The 18,881-nt window shown below is 45.3% G+C and overlaps 1 protein-coding gene across 1 annotated transcript in view; it reads right to left on the bottom strand.

The window, feature by feature from the left end:
* Nucleotides 1-18,881, bottom strand: part of LOC126456070 (rho guanine nucleotide exchange factor 12) — a 1,154,422-nt gene that overhangs the window by 609,161 nt on the left and 526,380 nt on the right. The window lies entirely within an intron of this gene.

Genomic DNA, 18,881 nt, shown 5'->3' on the forward strand with positions numbered 1-18,881 from the left:
TACCAGCATAATGAACAAGGTGTCCGATGTGGTACGGTAACCTACCTTATTTCTACGAGTGTAGTAGCTCGACACAGCAGAAATCTTGTTGTGACAGACTGATATATAGTGTAGCCAGAGGTTTAGGTTAAGCTGGAGAGTATCAGTTTGGTTGTGAGTTGGTGAAGCCAACGAATGTGGGTCTGAAATAAAATTTTCAGTAACCGACTGATCTGTAGTGAGACACAAGGTCTACGTTAGTTCTTCGCAACATTTGCAAAGTGGATTTAGAATCGTTGTAATGCATAATAAAGAAATATCTAACGAGTATTTAGGAGCCTATTAAGCGAGGAAGGCAGGGGCCGTAAAGGAACTGCGATTATTCTTCCTAACTACAGCGTTACAACGGCGATGCTTGTTATCTGTTTTGATAGGACGACATTATCGCCGGCCGAGGTGGCCGAGCGGTTCTAGGTGCTACAGTCTGGAACCGCGCGACCGCTACGGTCGCAGGTTCGAATCCTGCCTAGGGCATGGATGTGTGTGATGTCCTTAGGTTAGTTAGGTTTAAGTAGTTCTAAGTTCTATGGGACTGATGACCTCAGCAGATAAGTCCCATAGTGCTCAGAGCCATTTGAACCATTTTTGAACGACATTATCACTCCGAACAACAGTGTCATCATAAGGGTGGTGCATAAGTGGCAGTAACGTCGATTATATCACGTAGTCTGGGTAGAAATGGAAGAGGCACACGAGCGTACAATTGCAATCCAAATGTAGGTGTGTTCCTTTGAAAAGGACACTGCAACCCGAGCTTGTGCTCCGTCCCTAACGGCCTCGTCGTCGACGGGGTGATAAATCCTTTTTCCCCCGAAGCGTAGCATTGTGTGGGAGCAGCTGATATGATCGGTCGGTCTGTAGAACGAGGGCCAGAAGCAACACGAGCGCGGCGGCTGCCAAGTTCATTAGGTACAAATAACAAACGCAAGGCTGCCCCCCCCCTCCACCCCCTCCCCATCGCCGTACGCTGAGTCTGACATTCGAGTCTTTCTACTTTCTGTTCTTCCGATCTCCTCCTTCCACCCCCCCCCCCCCCCCCCCGCTCTTCCTCCCTAAGCATCCATGTATCTATCTTTCGCTCCCCGCAACATCGAGAGCGAGACACAGAGCTGCTTCACGCTGGGAGTGTAAGTCAATCCGCTGAGGGGCAAAGGAAGTTTAGAACGCTGCGAAGACTGGGATGGCTGCGTGTAGGCGTTAATGGAAACGCACGGAGCCCTGGCACGACCTCGCATGCCGCTAGATTTCAAAACTGGGTCAAGGACAGCGTTCAGCTGTTCCACGGACGTGAAACGACAAACTTACGCCCTCTAAATAAGCTGTGCGGCAGTATAAGAGGGTAATGAAGGGAAAATGTCTGGCTGGATACCACAGTTTTCCTTGCGGATAAAATTTGGACGCACGACTAGAGCGACTGTTTGTACTTTGGTTCACATACCGTTTAGCCTCGTGGAGCAAACTTCCATTGTATCTGTACAAAACTTGAAGCGTACTATGTTTCCTCGGTTAAATTGTAAGATAAGAAACGACTGGTGGATAAAGCAGCTTAATACCCCAGCAGACACAAGGCCCATTTGTTATCATGGGGCACATTTTGCAGTCTGCCTACCTCACGGGTTTCCAGAGCCAACAAAAAGTTGATATTAATATTTCATATAATTAGTGGCAGGATTTAAAAATTTAAAATGCTGTCACATACTACTCGTTAAGAAGTATAAGCACGTGTTAAAAGTTTAACACAACAGGGAAAGTATTACAGTTACAAGCTATGTGCATGCCTTGAGACAGCTAGCACGCTACGCGCGAATTACACCAACTGTATTCATAGACTACCGGTATTTGAGAATGAGAGCACTAAGCGACGTCTAACAAAATTTACACAAAATTTAAATCCTTTTCGAAACTTTTTCACGCTTACACCCTCCAGAAAATGATGAAAGGAAAAAGTTTATCGCTTACTAAGTTCTCGCTGTTCATGCTGTACGACTTCAGCATAACGCATGACGTTTTAATTTACTACTACCTCTATTCGCAACACATTTCTCAGACAATATCCGCATATAGCACTGAATGACCCTGCATAACTACATCATTGTACGACACATATATGACGCATAAATACTGAAACGCGTGAAAAAAAGCTTTTGCTTAAAATAGAGTGCGCATTACTCGTACCCAGATTCATTCATCTAATACCATAATTTCGAACCTTTTCTTTCCGTTAGTTTTTTAATGTTTAAAACTTTAACTTAGTTGTAAAGTATTCAGACATTTGAAGCTGTTACACACAGGAGTTCGATTTCGCAAGAATCCGCGGTTTCGTGGTACCGTACGCAACTGGGTGATTTCTAAGCCGGACTCCAAGGTCTTGAAGCACGGTTATCACAGAATGAAAAGTAAATGCAAAACATTAAACGACAGCATATGTTGTGAAACTTTGAAAGGAACTATCCCGGCATTTACCTGGAGCGATTTGGGGAAATCGCGGAAAATCTGAATCCGGATTTGAACTGACGTTCTCCCGTATGCGAGTTCAGTGCGCTAACCACTGCGCCACCTCGCTCGGTCGCTTCCAGGACAATGCGTATTTGGAACCAGTGGATAGAAGAAGCTAGTACTGTATATAGTAACGTGACGAGATGGTACTGGACTCACAACTTGGCCACAGAAGTGGAAGACCCCGCAACAGACAGAACATCCTTGAAGTGGACACGACGTTGTGTCGAAGATTGCCGAGGGTTGGACTGATGGCACGTGTGCCATTGCTTCTGCTTCCACTGACCAAAAACGAGCAACGCATCACAGACTGCGATGGGCATGTGAGCGGCATCACTGGAGTGCTCAAAACCATTCAAATGGCTGAGCGCTATGGGACTTAACATGTGAGGTCGTCAGTCCCCTAGACTTAGAACTACTTAAACCTAACTAACCTAAGGACATCACACACATCCGTGTCCTAGGCAGGATTCAAACCTGCGACCGTAGCAGCAGCGCGGTTCCGGACTGAAGCGCCGAGAACCGCTCGGCCACAACGGCCGACACTGGCGTGCTAAGTTCCAAAAATCAAGTGTTTTCGGACGAGATCGCTTCACCTTCGTCCTACAGCGACGGCTGCGTACGTGTTAAGCGTTGTTTCCAGCCTGGGGGTAATTACTCTTTCGCCAGTAAAATACAATATTCTGGGGCTTAGAAACAAAAGGGTTTAATTCTGTTTCGGCCATGAAACTAAGTATTGAAACTTCCTGGCAGATTAAAACTGTGTGCCCGACCGAGACTCGAACTCGGGACCTTTGCCTTTCGCGGGCAAGTGCTCTACCAACTGAGCTACCGAAGCACGACTCACGCTTTACTTCTGCCAGTTCGCAGGAGAGCTTCTGTAAAGTTTGGAAGGTAGGAGACGAGGTACTGGCAGAAGTAAAGCTGTGAGTACCGGGCGTGAGTCGTGCTTCGGTAGCTCAGTTGGTAGAGCACTTGCCCGCGAAAGGCAAAGGTCCCGAGTTCGAGTCTCGGTCGGGCACACAGTTTTAATCTGCCAGGAAGTTTCATATCAGCGCACACTCCGCTGCAGAGTGAAAATCTCATTCTGGAAACTAAGTATTATTTAAAAAGATCATTACTATTATCACTATTTCGCAATACTGTAATACTGATTACGTAAGTTACCAATTATTATTACTTTTTCAAATGTCAGCATTGATGCGTGACACAACGTGGTAGAGGTTACAGCTCATGAAATGAACGTATGAGCATCATCTTCCTCACATGGTCCATCCATTACACACATACTTTGCACCATACCTATATGGTAGTAACATTTAGACATATACATCTCATATGCTTAAATACCTGCACGAGAGTAACTACGTATTGCCTACTACATTGCTGTAGGGCCTATCCATTATTATTATTATTATTATTATTATTATTATTATTAGTGGCAGTGGTCGGATACAGAACATTGGCATCCTGAAGTCTTCCAATTTCTGCCATCAGAAGTAAGGAGTCCAGCGATCAAGTGATTTACAAACAGTAGGCCTGATCATGGCGCGCACATTTTAATTTGGTTGATTTTAAATGGCCCTGCAGCACTGGGATGACGTAATTGACACGAGAGAGAGCGAGGAGTGGTGCAGAGGACGCACGTTTTGTAACAAGCACCTACCTTCAATGTGGACAGTTAGCTCTCTTTTCTGAGAATGAGTTGTGGGTAGCACTTGTCATCCATTGGGAATTGCTTGAGCAATTGTCTCGTTGAGTTGTTAATTCTTAGTTTAATTAAAACACCTGCAAGGCCAAATATAATTCATATTTCGTCATTTTAAAAACGAAAGTGTTCAAATAAAATATTTTTCATTCTGAAGTTTAAATAGGCGCTGATGCTGATGATGGTGGGGGGAGGTGGGAGTACTAGGTAATGTCTTATTGCAGTCAGGAATAATGATATCACGTAGGTCTGTGTTAGACTTTACCACGTTAACATGGTGAACGCAATCGGACACATTACAATGTAGAGCGGCATAGCGGAAAAAGCCGAGTGTGGTGGTATGGGACACCATTGGCCATAGTATTCGAACTCGTCTGCTACGTAATGAATAGCTACACCTGAAGAGTTATAGAGTCCAGGTTATTGCTGCTCCTGCAGGCAGCGCCTCATGCCATATTTCGAAAGGTCAATGTGTGGCCACACGTGACGAAGTACATGTAATTCTTCGAAGATCGACAGACACCACTGTTTCGTTGAGCTGACCTCCATGTTCGCCTGAAATGCCCATCGAAGATGTCTGCGGTATAGCATGTCCGCAACAGGTTCGCTTTGGTCCTCCAACAACTGCTGTCGATATTTTGGGAAGAACCTACACCGCATGGCAACGTGTTCCACAGCATCATATCCAGGCTCTCTCTTGATTCCACCCCACGACCTATAGACGCTCTGATTGGGGCATTTTGCGCTTTACTTTGTATTGAATTCTCATGGTCAAAGTGGAGACACCGTTCTATAAACTAGTTTGCGTATTATTTTCGTGCTGGACTTGTCACCAACAGTACTTTACACTGATTCAGCAAATGCCATGGGATAGTGGTGCACAGATAGCGCAGGTGTGTTACATGCGCATCACACGCCCTCAGTGCCAGCTACAGTTGTATAGACCTTCTGAGAAGGGGTTGTGCAAGTGATTCGCGTAACATGCAACGTCGTTGGGAGCTGACGCCGTTCGAATGGGGTATGGTGATCGATTCCGGCAGTGGTGCAGGAATTAGGCTCCACACGTTCATCCGTGTCCACGGTGTATCATGAGTGTTTGAACGAGAGTGTCACAGTTCACAACAGACGAACTACCGGCCATCCGACCACCATCGATGACCGTCACCAGCGACATCTGATACGGACCGTCAATCGTGAAAGAAGGGCAATACTGTAACAAATCACGGCTCAATTCCACACAGGTCGTGCTAGACATGTCTCCCAGTGGACAATCATAGGAACATGTGTTCCGTGGGGAACGGGAATCGGCGCCACACAGGGGTGCCACTGTTACACTACATAATTGGGCACAACGTGCACGCCAGTGAAGCGAAGTAGTGGTACGTGTCGTTCTTTGAAGAAGGCTTGCACATTCTTCGTTACGTGTTCCCAGTCACTGACCTTTTGAAATATGACTTGAGTTCCCTAGTTGCTCTGGGACTTTGAATGGTCCGCAGTAACTCGTGATGCTCGGGAACCATCTCCACCCATTTTTGGCCATCCCACACCCTGACGGTTCTGCGGTGTTTCAAAACAATAACGCGCCGCCTATCGCTCCCAGGTCGCACGGAAATGGTTCCAGGAACATGAAGGGCAGGTCCAAAGACTGAGATTCCCACCCCAGATTTCAACCCCATCGAGCATATTTGGAATGTTAAGAAAATCAGGCTCCGTGCAAAGGATCCTACACTTACGAACAGACCAGAACTGTCTGCCGCTCTGCATATGATTTGGTGTCAGCTGCTTCCAGAGGAGTACCAAGGACTTGAAGACTCACTTCCACGGCGTCTCACTGCAGTCCGCAGGGCCAGAGGAGCCCCTACGCACATTAGGTGCCTATCCCATGACATTTGTAAGTCAGTGTACATCCAAAGCAGTTGTGCGGTTGGAAAATATGGACACTGATCGTTGATTTATTTTCCCTTCGTTTTATTTCAATTCTATTCAATTGGCTCTGAGCACAATGTGGCTTAACTGCTATGGTCATCGGTCCCCTAGAACTTAGAAATTCTGAAACCTAACTAACCTAAGGACATCACACACTTCCATGCCCGAGGCAGGATTCGAACCTCGACCGTAGCGGTCGCGCGGTTCCAGACTGTAGCGCCTAGAACCGCTCGGCACCCCGGCTGGCTCGTTTTTATTTAAATGGTTGTTTGTAATGTTTTTGTTTGCCATTGTTAATGTACTTATGATCATCTAAGAGCGTTAAACACTAAATGACTAAAAATTGTGCGATCGAACGTGAAAGCTTAGTGCCCGTTTGGCATGGCAGTTATCCGGCCTACTGGGAACACACACTGCCTCAAGTCGCACATTCCCTTATGTCCAACTGTAGTTTTGCGTTCTGCGCTCGAAAATGCCGCGTTCCTAAGCTCCGGGCTGCCAGACAAGTGAATGCTCGGCGCAGGGGAAGTGGCGGAGAGTAGGGCCGCGACTGTCAGTGTTGATTCAGCTGGAGGCGGCGAGCGGCTCCCACCGAAACAGACAGCGCGGCGCGGCGGTGGCGGAGGCGCGGCGCGAATCGATAGCGCGTCGCCCGGTTCGGCCGGACCCGAGCGGTCCTTGGCATCGCCCAGCGTCCGGGGCGGCATTCCACGAGGTCCGCGGCGCAGCGCGTCGTGTCGTCTCCGCGCTGTGCAGTAATAGGGCCGGCTGCGCCGGCGACCACTACATCCGTCGCTGATGTCCACAAACAGCCACACACTGCAAACCACGGTAAACTGTACGGCCACCTGCTACGGCTTCTTCCCATTACATTCACGTACGTAAAGCGCGAAGAATGGTTGCTTAAATGTCTCTGCCACCGCTGCAAACAGTCTAATCCTGTCGTCCTGGTCCCAGCAGAAGTGATACGTACGAGGCTGTAGAATACTTTCTGATTTCTCACTTAATTCTGTTTCTTGAAACTTGGTTAGTAGTTTGGCGTCTCCGTGACGCTGCCCCTAGGCCAAACAAACCTGTGACCAGTCGTGCTACCCTCGCTTGTATCGTCCATTGTTCGCTGTCAGTCGTATTAATTACGAGCCCCACACACTACAGCAATAATTCTAGGATGGGTCGCACAATTGTTTTGTAAGCAATTTCCTTTGTAGACCGACTGCGTTCTCCTGGTATACTACCAACGAATCTGATACCTGTTTTACTTACTATTGAACTTACGTGGTCATTCCATTTTCATACCTCTACTGTTTTTGTATTACCCTGCGCGACTTATACCGAATAGTCATTAAACAGTGGGGCAATTTGGATCAGCGCTGGCTTGATGATCTCATCGATGGTATCTCACGACGGATTAACAACATCCGATCAAAGGGACGTCATTCTACCACGTACTCACGTTGCTCAGGGGTGCCCTATATATATATATATATATATATATATATATATATATATATATATATATATATATTTATTTATTTATTTAAATGGTTGTTTGTAATGTTTTTGTTTGCCATTGTTAATGTACTTATGATCATCTAAGAGCGTTAAACACTAAATGACTAAAAATTGTGCGATCGAACGTGAAAGCTTAGTGCCCGTTTGGCATGGCAGTTATCCGGCCTACTGGGAACACACACTGCCTCAAGTCGCACATTCCCTTATGTCCTACTGTAGTTTTGCGTTCTGCGCTCGAAATATATATATATATATATATATATATATATATATATATATATATATATATATATATATATATATATATATATATACAGAACCGGTAACTTTTTTTCGTTACACAATTTGTTTTATATGGACACTTTGCAAAGAAATATACCGCATGCCTCGGAGCCAATTGTTTTCTGCGTAACGAATTTAAAAATAAAGGGGTGGTGCAAAACCTCTGTTGATGTGTGTGCTGAACGCGAATAGCATAGATCACAACACACTTCCCTCGGGCACGCCAGAAATTACTTATACACTATTTCATCAAAACTATCTAGACAACCATTAATAGACACTAATATGGGGTGTGTCCACCCTTCGGCTTTATGACGGATTGAACTGGGAACCACTCCCAATGAGGTGTCTAAATGTCAGCGGAGAAAAGGCTGTCCATTTTTCCTCAAGAGTCGAAACCAGAGAAGTTAGTGCCGCTGGACGTTGGTTTCTGGAGCGAAGTCGGCGTTTTAACTCAACCCAAAGGTGTTCCACTGGGTTCAGGTTGGGAATCTTGGCACGCCAGTCCATTTCAGGAATGTTATTCTACACAAACCACTGCCTCACAGACGCTGCTTTATGACATGGTGCACTGCCATTCTGATACACTCAATCGTTGTCTCCGAACTGTTCCTCTACTGTACGCAGTACACAATGCTGTAAAATGTGTTCATATCCTTCCGCTTTAGACTTTTCGTAGGTACAATAAAGAGACGACAATCTAGCCACGAATAACGCCCCCATACTGTAACACCACCTCAACCACACTTCACTGGTGGCTTTTCACGTGACGGCAGATAACATTCTACACACATGCGCCAAACCCAATCCCTTCCAACGGACTGCCAGAGGGCATAGTATGATCAATCGTCCCAAATCACTTGCTTCCAATCACCCACTGTCGTAGTGGGGTCGCTCTTTACACCACCTCAAGCGTCGCTTAGCGTTTACTACATAAATGTGTGACATAAGAAGCAGCGTGAGCACTGTACCCTATTATTTTTAAATCCCTAAGCTTAGTCATTGTGGTGGCTGAACTGCTGGTAGCACTTAGGAACTCACGATCGATTCCCTTCGCTAATTTCACGACATTTTATTTTATAATCACTCTACGCAATGCTTTCTGTCAATACGTACATGAAGTCTGCCTTGTCTTGTTTGGTTATGGCTGTTAATTAGTTTTTCCACTTCACAGTCACTCGACTTGGACAGCTTTAGAAGCGCTGATATGTTCCTGATGTATGTGTTACTGAGGTGACTTCCAATGACTAGTCTACGTCCGAAGTCACTGAGCCCTCTTGACCGAGCCATTCTGCCGTTACTCCTTCTCTACTGTGAATCATTTTATACTGGAAGGTTGGCCTCTCTTGACTTCTAGTTCTCAATTCCCCACTACGTAGGGGAGTCTGGATTTTTTCATGAGAGAGAGTACATCTGTCGATGACGCTCCATCTAAGATAGTATGTTGCGTCTTCCGTAGTAGGAAACTCTCAGTCGCAAATTTCATTCGACGACCCACTGGTGTGGTAGTGCGCCAAATGCTTTTCGGGAGTAAAGAATTAATGCATCTACCTTACTGCCTTGACTCGTGGCTTTCGGTATGTCATGTGACAAAAACGTGATTTGAGTTTCGCATGACATATGGTTTCGAAATCCATGCTAGATGGCATGGACGGGGCTATTTTCTTCGAGACAGATCGTTACGACTCAGCTCATAATATTTCTTATTTAAGGTAACATTCTCCCCATCAACAACGCCAGTCAAGGCTCCCGGAGAATTAATCTCAAGAATGCGGAAGCCTAATATCTGTGCAAGGGGAACACTGTTCGTATGTATTGAACAACAAAATGACAGAACTGTGTAAATAGCTTTGTTTAAACGTTACAGCTTAGTACTAGGGTTGCCCAGAAAGTATGCACCGCATTTTTTTCTTCTTCAACAATTCTTTATTGAACATAATGAGAATTACACACACAAAAGACTGGTGTTTTATCTACACACCCCAATTTTTACATGTAATCTCTGTCCGTTGTATGGCCTTCCTCCAGGACAAGGTCGTGTGTGCCCTGTCGGTACCAACCCTTGACCTGGCGGCGTAACCAGTGCTTCACTTTGTGAACTTCATTTGCTGATTGACAGACGCAGACGCAGCGCCAACTGCCGAGTCGTAATGCGTCTGTCCTCGCAAATGACAACATCAGCTCGCTACAACATGTCAGATGTGACAGTCGTGGATGGTCTCCCCGACCGCTCCAAATCGTGGAGCTCCGTCGAACCGCCTTCTGATGACCTCGCCCTCCTTGCCCCAGCGACTAATCTGTCGACAGTAGATGCTCCACACACTTTGCACAACCTTTTTTGAACATTCCCCCCAGTTTCTTTCTCTGCAGTGAGACATTCAATGACGGCACGATGCTTGCAACGTGCATCACCTACAAACGCTATTTTGAGACTGTTCTGCTGCTACGCTATGTGTTGGAAGTGACGGAAACTTGGTGCGCTCACTCAGGAGACTTGAAATAATACATACGTAACGTTTCGCATTCGTAGCATTGTATCCGGCTGACGAGGGGGCGGGGGAGGGGGAGGGGGGGGGGAATGCGGTGCATTACTTTCTGGCCATCTTTTGTAGCATCAACACATCTACCAGTAAGTTCGAAAAAGACGATCCACGCGTTTCTAGGATCAAGCCTCTCAGTGTCGACTTCTCAATGCTGAAATAACCTCACAAAAACTAATAACACACCTGCAGAAGCCGATGTAGAGTAAAAATGTGTTCGCCGATGAAGTTCTTAATTTACCTCATATGCAGATTATTTTGGCCTACATATTTTACACTACGACTGCATTTAGGGGCGTTCCATTAGGGTTTGTGAAGTGTTTACGACAATGAGAGACCGATAAAAAAAATGGTTCAAATGACTCTGAGCACTATGGGACTTAACATCTGAGGTCATCCGTCCCCTAGAACTTTGAACTACTTAAACCTAACTAACCTACGGACATCACATACATCCATGCCCAAGGTAGGATTCGAACCTGCGACCGTATCGGTCGCGCGGTTCCGGACTGAAGCACCTAGAACCGCCCGGCCACACTGGCCGGCAGACCGATGACGAGAGTCGAAATACGTTGCTGTGTTTCATGAATAGTAATGTGTAGACTGCTGCTAAGGTACAATTACTGAACAGAGAAACCGCTACCTCGCATTCGTAAACATTAGTAGCGTTATTAAAAAGTTTGTTTTACACAGCTTTTTAGAGTAATCGTGGCTTCAAATGAATAATCCGGGATATCGCGTTGTTTTTAAATTCTTCATTTTCGGCGTTAAATTTATGCAAAGCCACTACTGGCCATCTTTTAAATAAGATCCAACTTATTTTGTGCGTCTGTTTGTTACCGTGGTCACGTTTCGAGACCAACACATGACGCCGCAAACGAACATACGATCAGGCTGCGGGTGGAAGAAACTGGACCACCACCAAGAAAGGCCAAGATGATTCCACAGGCCTGCAAGCTTGCGGTCAGCGTTCTCTGGGATTCAGTACAGCTTCATCTCACTAATTACAATCCATGGAGTAAAACAATGACTGGCGAATACTACCAAAGGCTTTTGGACCTACACGATAAAAATACCGACTGGGCACCAGGCGGCAAAACGTTTCAAGTCCTTTGAAGAATTTACGGCAGTTGGACATGTACTTTGCAGATGCACAGGGTCGCACTTTAAGGATGCAATCCACTCACGCGGAAGACGCTTGGCTTTGACATATCAGGAAAATACGTCGAAAGAAGGGAGAGAAGTAACAGATAGAAGTAATCGACAACTACACACTGTGAAGCAAACAGAGAGTTTCCTCATGAACAAAGTACGGAAATACACTCCTGGAAATGGAAAAAAGAACACATTGACACCGGTGTGTCAGACCCACCATACTTGCTCCGGACACTGCGAGAGGGCTGTACAAGCAATGATCACACGCACGGCACAGCGGACACACCAGGAACCGCGGTGTTGGCCGTCGAATGGCGCTAGCTGCGCAGCATTTGTGCACCGCCGCCGTCAGTGTCAGCCAGTTTGCCGTGGCATACGGAGCTCCATCGCAGTCTTTAACACTGGTAGCATGCCGCGACAGCGTGGACGTGAACCGTATGTGCAGTTGACAGACTTTGAGCGAGGGCGTATAGTGGGCATGCGGGAGGCCGGGTGGACGTACCGCCGAATTGCTCAACACGTGGGGCGTGAGGTCTCCACAGTACATCGATGTTGTCGCCAGTGGTCGGCGGAAGGTGCACGTGCCCGTCGACCTGGGACCGGACCGCAGCGACGCACGGATGCACGCCAAGACCGTAGGATCCTACGCAGTGCCGTAGGGGACCGCACCGCCACTTCCCAGCAAATTAGGGACACTGTTGCTCCTGGGGTATCGGCGAGGACCATTCGCAACCGTCTCCATGAAGCTGGGCTACGGTCCCGCACACCGTTAGGCCGTCTTCCGCTCACGCCCCAACATCGTGCAGCCCGCCTCCAGTGGTGTCGCGACAGGCGTGAATGGAGGGACGAATGGAGACGTGTCGTCTTCAGCGATGAGAGTCGCTTCTGCCTTGGTGCCAATGATGGTCGTATGCGTGTTTGGCGCCGTGCAGGTGAGCGCCACAATCAGGACTGCATACGACCGAGGCACACAGGGCCAACACCCGGCATCATGGTGTGGGGAGCGATCTCCTACACTGGCCGTACACCACTGGTGATCGTCGAGGGGACACTGAATAGTGCACGGTACATCCAAACCGTCATCGAACCCATCGTTCTACCATTCCTAGACCGGCAAGGGAACTTGCTGTTCCAACAGGACAATGCACGTCCGCATGTATCCCGTGCCACCCAACGTGCTCTAGAAGGTGTAAGTCAACTACCCTGGCCAGCAAGATCTCCGGATCTGTCCCCCATTGAGCATGTTTGGGACTGGATGAAGCGTCGTCTCACGCGGTCTGCACGTCCAGCACGAACGCTGGTCCAACTGAGGCGCCAGGTGGAAATGGCATGGCAAGCCGTTCCACAGGACTACATCCAGCATCTCTACGATCGTCTCCATGGGAGAATAGCAGCCTGCATTGCTGCGAAAGGTGGATATACACTGTACTAGTGCCGACATTGTGCATGCTCTGTTGCCTGTGTCTATGTGCCTGTGGTTCTGTCAGTGTGATCATGTGATGTATCTGACCCCAGGAATGTGTCAATAAAGTGTCCCCTTCCTGGGACAATGAATTCACGGTGTTCTTATTTCAATTTCCAGGAGTGTATATGGACAGCAGGACCGGTATCTGAACTCAGTTCCTCCCGAAATGAAATCCAGCCCACTGACGGTTGCTGCAGAGTCGTATTAGGGAGGAGCACGGTGCAAACTCCCGTCCGGCCAAGCTAATTATAGGCGTTAGTACTTTTTCTTAACCTCTGCAAGGAAATGCCGATATAGCTCCTTAAGATAGCTCTAGATACGATCAGTTCCTCTCAATCGAGTTCGTGTTCAATATCCAACGGCCTTAGTCCCGATGGTATGTCAATACTCCCTAAACCTACCTTTCTTCCTTCATTGCAAAGCTTGACGCAGTTCTCTACATTTGACACGCATACGAAATAACAATGGCAGTGACAAAAACTAAACATATACACATTAAAGTTTGTGTTCACCGCTAAGAAGGGTATATTAACTTCATACCCATAAATGACCTTGACAAAATATGTAATTCAGCAGCAGTCAGAAATTTTTTTACTTCACATACTACGCGTTTCGATTGTCAGTAATCGTAATCAGGTACGTGTGTTGCATTCTGAAGCAGAAAATCGCACACGCTTTGTTCAGCACATCAACCATACAACACTGTGTAAATGGTATACAATAAGAAGTATATGCGATTTCCCGCGTCAAAATTGCACCACATGTACTGACACATGCAAGTCGCAACGTTTTCTCTCGGCCATCCCACACGCTGTTGCAACAAATCTTCAACGCTTATCACTATGAACAGATAAATGAAAAAGATGATGATGGCTAACCACTGAAACGCGTAGCAGAGAACGTAAAAACTTCGTAACTGACGCAGAATTGTATCTGCTTCACCTGAATTAACAGCCGAAGTCACCGCAACATACTCCACAACTTATGTAACTGACAAATGACAACATATAATGTCAAAGTTACAGAACCGTACATGATATCCAACTTTTAAGACTTCTGTATGATGTGAACTCCCCAGATGCTGTAGTCACAGGGCAAGCACCGAAAACCTAAGGCTACACAGCCCGGAGCAGCTTCGAGGCCCGGTCCTGCGGAATGAAACTTCATTACTTTAATTAGTGCGGCATTTCATTCGGTCTAATGTGTCGGATTTTTATCCCAATATCCCTTTTGGACAACTACCCCGAAAAAAGATCTGAAAGCGTTCATCTAGAATTATTTCGCACTGCACGGAACCTTCTGCTTATGTTGCGAACGTCCGACGCTCGACTCGAAATATCACCGCCAACTTCGCATAAGGTGTACGAATATTAAACACCCGTGGCGGCAGCTATGTTAACTGAAAGATTTCGAGGTAATACCCTGATGCTGACCGACTGCATCCTTCTTTTGAATGCAGGATGTAAGGCCACAGAGTTGTCAAATAACTTGGTTAGAGAAGTTGTCGTTACGAGCTCAAGGTGCGAGCAAAGCCAAAATTTTAAAATAAAAAATATGACGCAAGTTGGTGCACGCGGCCGAAATTCCAGGCGACGGCAGCCGCCTATTTGGGAGCAAGCCAGCTGGGTCTGCCTTGGCACGCTACATACTGCGGAATATGCTGCCGCATGCTGAAAAGTGCACAACGCCGAACGGCAGCGCCGACGCAACTGTTCCCAGTCATTCACCTATTTCACTTCCAAGTCGACCGAATTCAGAAAGAGGAAGCGTTTACACACCACTTTCCTTGACCGATATCTACAATATCGTGAGGTATACGTCGCGAAGAGAATCGTTAAATTATGCCAACTGTCGTGTTAAAGTACGTCAACGCCTGGCCGTGGTACGTTAATTGAATGGACGTCTCAGCATGCGCCGGAATGTGCGTCTCCAACTGATTAAAACTGCATGTCCTACTCAAACTTTACGCGCGCTCGTATTCTGGTTTACGAAAATTCCTAACTGTTCTCACGAATATCACATCCCAATGAAACGGAAATTCCTGCAACTATTTCGAGATGACAAACAAATTATTCCGAATTTAGGTGTTGTGTTTTATGCCGTCAGGTGACTCCACCGTTAGCGTCCATCACAAAACAAATACAAATATTCGTTTAAAAAACTGACTCTCTCAAAATAATGTAACCAACAACTAAAAATAAGCCTACTGTAGTGCGAAGTATCAAAACGAGAACAGGGCTCAAATATTAAAATAACTCATACAGAAATTGGAAACAAGAGTTGGAAATTGCTGTCGCTTCATTCGAACATTTCGTAAATAAGTTCTGCTGTCTCATAAATGGTGAAATGCAATACTTACGTTAGCACCACTACTACCTAAAGCATTTTACGCTTTCTTCGTAGCATACATACGGCTTTTTCCCAAAGGATGGAGCATTATTATACAGCATATCATCACATCACAAACTTTGATGGGTGACAGGTCATGTAATAGATCATTTTTGGTTATGGAACATATCGATTTTGAACTGTTATTTACAAGTTATGAACACTGTTCATTGCATCCAATGTAACACACCCAGCTCAAATTTCTGTTTCTAAGCCTTCAGTGTGTCTTACCAGTCTCATCAGCTGTTCACAAGTGAGGTGTTGGATCAAGCATTTGAACTAAGTGAAATAATTGTATGGTGTAGTGAAGGCAAGCAAGGGAAGAGACATATGTAATATCCGTGAGTATTTGTTTCCTAAGAGGAAGCATACAAACACAGTATTTTTGTTGTCCTTTACTAACTCCTTCAAGGAACAGTTGTCTTCATCCCAACAATGTTAGCAGGGGAAATTGTAATGAGAGAATTCTGGACTTCTAAGATGTCAAAATAGAGAAGCTTAATAACACACCTTCAACTACTAATTGTGGTTCATCATATTTTACAGGCACATGTCACCCAACTATCTGGAGGGTATTATATGACTGTGGTCCATGACACAGAATGTGTGGAAACTAGGGTCATACAACTTCTTTCCTCACATGAAAGTGGGCTGTGATTTCTTCATTAAAATGCTAATCATACTGCTTCATATGTTACTCACAAATGATTTTTTTTATTTTATGCACGTGGCAGTTAATTTGAATCTTAGATTCTGTCACATCTATGATGATGAGGAAGCCAACATGTGACTACTGTTAGATCTTCTCAACAAAGGTTTTCTGTGAGTATTTGGGCTGAAATGTGGGCAATCATCTTCTAGGAGTTGTTGTTCTACCACAAAACTTCAATGAAATACCTCACCAACAATTTCTGAAAATCACACTTATAAAACTGTTGGACTCATTCCCAGCTGCTGAGCACAACCAGTTCAGATCCCAGCATGTTTGAGGCCAAACACAGGGACTGTGGACTTGTGAGCAGAGCTAACTGTGAGCTCTGAGGAGCACTGGATAGGTCAAGCAGGACCTGCTGTGTCTCCGGTGCCTCCTCCAAGCCTCAGAAAGAGTACTGTGCTTTGTGTGCTTTCTCTTAGGAAACAAATACTCATAGATACAGCATTTTTTTCCTTTCTGACCATGCCATGGCATGTGTTACTCCAGCATTCACCATAACTGAGCTGATTCCTTTAACCAGTAGTGTTAAACGACATGGTATAGAAATATGTCAAGCTTGACGGAGCTGGACATCAGTGTTACAAAGGCATTTCTGCAACTACGCTCATTGTAGACCATTTGAATCCTTCTTGGAAGATGGCTTTCATAAAACCTAATTTGTTTACAAATTATATCATTCATTCTAAGACTGTTGCAGGCTTCTCAAGGGAATAACTCATATATAATGGGTTAAAAATAGACAAGTTCCATGACAAATAAATTTAGCCTATTGTATCAGTTTTGTTTCTGAAAGTCTGTTGGTGAGAAGCTGAAACACCCTTTAATAATATTACAAGCATTAAACAGCTCAGCTGAGACTCTTCGCGATGCAACAGACAGCCATGGTTTAAACCAAAGTGCCCTACATAAAAACAATAACCAGAAATTAATTCAGTGTCTCCAACTGACTGGAAAGAGCTATTCCTTGGTCAAGCAGACAGTTTAATCAGCCTAAGTTATCTCTCTTACATACAGTTAATTTTTTCACCACTTGCTTATTACAGTCTTCCTCACCAATTACATCACTGGATACGACAGGAGCTCACATACTGCCACTGATTGTCCTTTATAAGCACGTTGTATCTCAATCTACAGACTCCCGATACACAGAATGGGACCTATTCACTCTGCTTTTGCACAAAGAAGAAAATGTCCTAGAAAAGATCCTCTGCTGGGTACATTCACTGGATACTCTGAAGAGCAATCTAAGAGTTGATACAAAGGGATAAAGTTTACATGGCCATATTTCATATGATTGAGGAAGTGAAGATCACATACAACTTGACAACAAACACACTGAACTCTGCTGGAGATGAATTATTCTCAGTAAAATGTCTGGGAAAACAACAGCGCAGTCGATTTAGACACCCTGCTTGGAGCCTTTAGTACAAACCACACTGCTGTAACAGTGCTCATTTAAAATTGGATGCTCTCAATTATTTGTAGCATTCGTGTTCATAATGAGATTGTCACACTTAAAGTACTGTACAAAGGAACTAATAAGAGTTTTGTATTCCCATTCTTCATGGAACCAAGTTACGAAACAGTTCTAACTGCTGTCGTTATGCCTTCCTACTTGTCTATAACACACGCATTTTCCACTTAAAACTGCTGTGTGCTATTATTATTAGTCCTTTGATGCTCAAGATAAATGATTAAGAATCAGCATTGCCATGGCTTATGTATTATGTGGAAACATCTCAGAAACGTCAATGTTGAGAATGCTGCATCAACATCGACTGCACACGTACCATATTTCTATGTACCAGGAATTGCATGATGACTACTTTGAACGTCATGTACAGTTCTGCCACTGGACACAAGAGAAATTATCGGACAGTGACAGATTTTTTGCACGCATTCCAATTAGCGACGAAGCGTCATTCACCAACAGCGGTAACGTAAACCAGCATAATATGCACTATTGGGCAACGGAAAATCCGCGATGGCTGTGACAAGTTGAACATCGGCAACCTTGGCGGGTTAATGTATGGTGTGGCATTACGGGAGGAAGAATAATTGGCCCCCATTTTATCGATGTTAGTCTAAATGGTGGAATGTATGCTGATTTCCTACATAACGTTTTACCGATGTTACTGCAATATGTTTCACAGCATGACAGAATGGTGATGTACTTCCAACATGATGGATGTCCGACACATTACTCGCGTGCGGTTGAAGCGGTATTGAATAGCATATTTCATGACAGGTGGATTGGCAGCCGAAGCACCATACCATGGCCCGCAAGTTCACCGGATCTGATGTCCCCAAATTTCTTTCTGTGGGGAAAGTTGAGCGATATTTGCTATCGTGATCCACCAACAACGTCTGACAACATGTGTCAGCGCATTGTCAGTGCATGTGCAAACATTACAGAAGGCAAACTACTCGCTGTTGAGAGGAATGTCGTTACACATATTGCCAAATGCATTGAGGTTGACGGACATCATTTTGAGCATTTATTGCATTAATGTGGTATTTATAGGTAATCACGCTGTGACAGCATTCATTCTCAGAAATGATAAGTTCACAAAGGTACATGTATCACATTGGAACAACCAAAATAAAATGTTTAAACGTACCTACGTTCTGTATTTTAATTTAAAAAATCTACCT

The sequence above is a fragment of the Schistocerca serialis genome, chromosome 2, assembly GCF_023864345.2.
Source record: "Schistocerca serialis cubense isolate TAMUIC-IGC-003099 chromosome 2, iqSchSeri2.2, whole genome shotgun sequence".
Taxonomy (NCBI): domain Eukaryota; kingdom Metazoa; phylum Arthropoda; class Insecta; order Orthoptera; family Acrididae; genus Schistocerca; species Schistocerca serialis.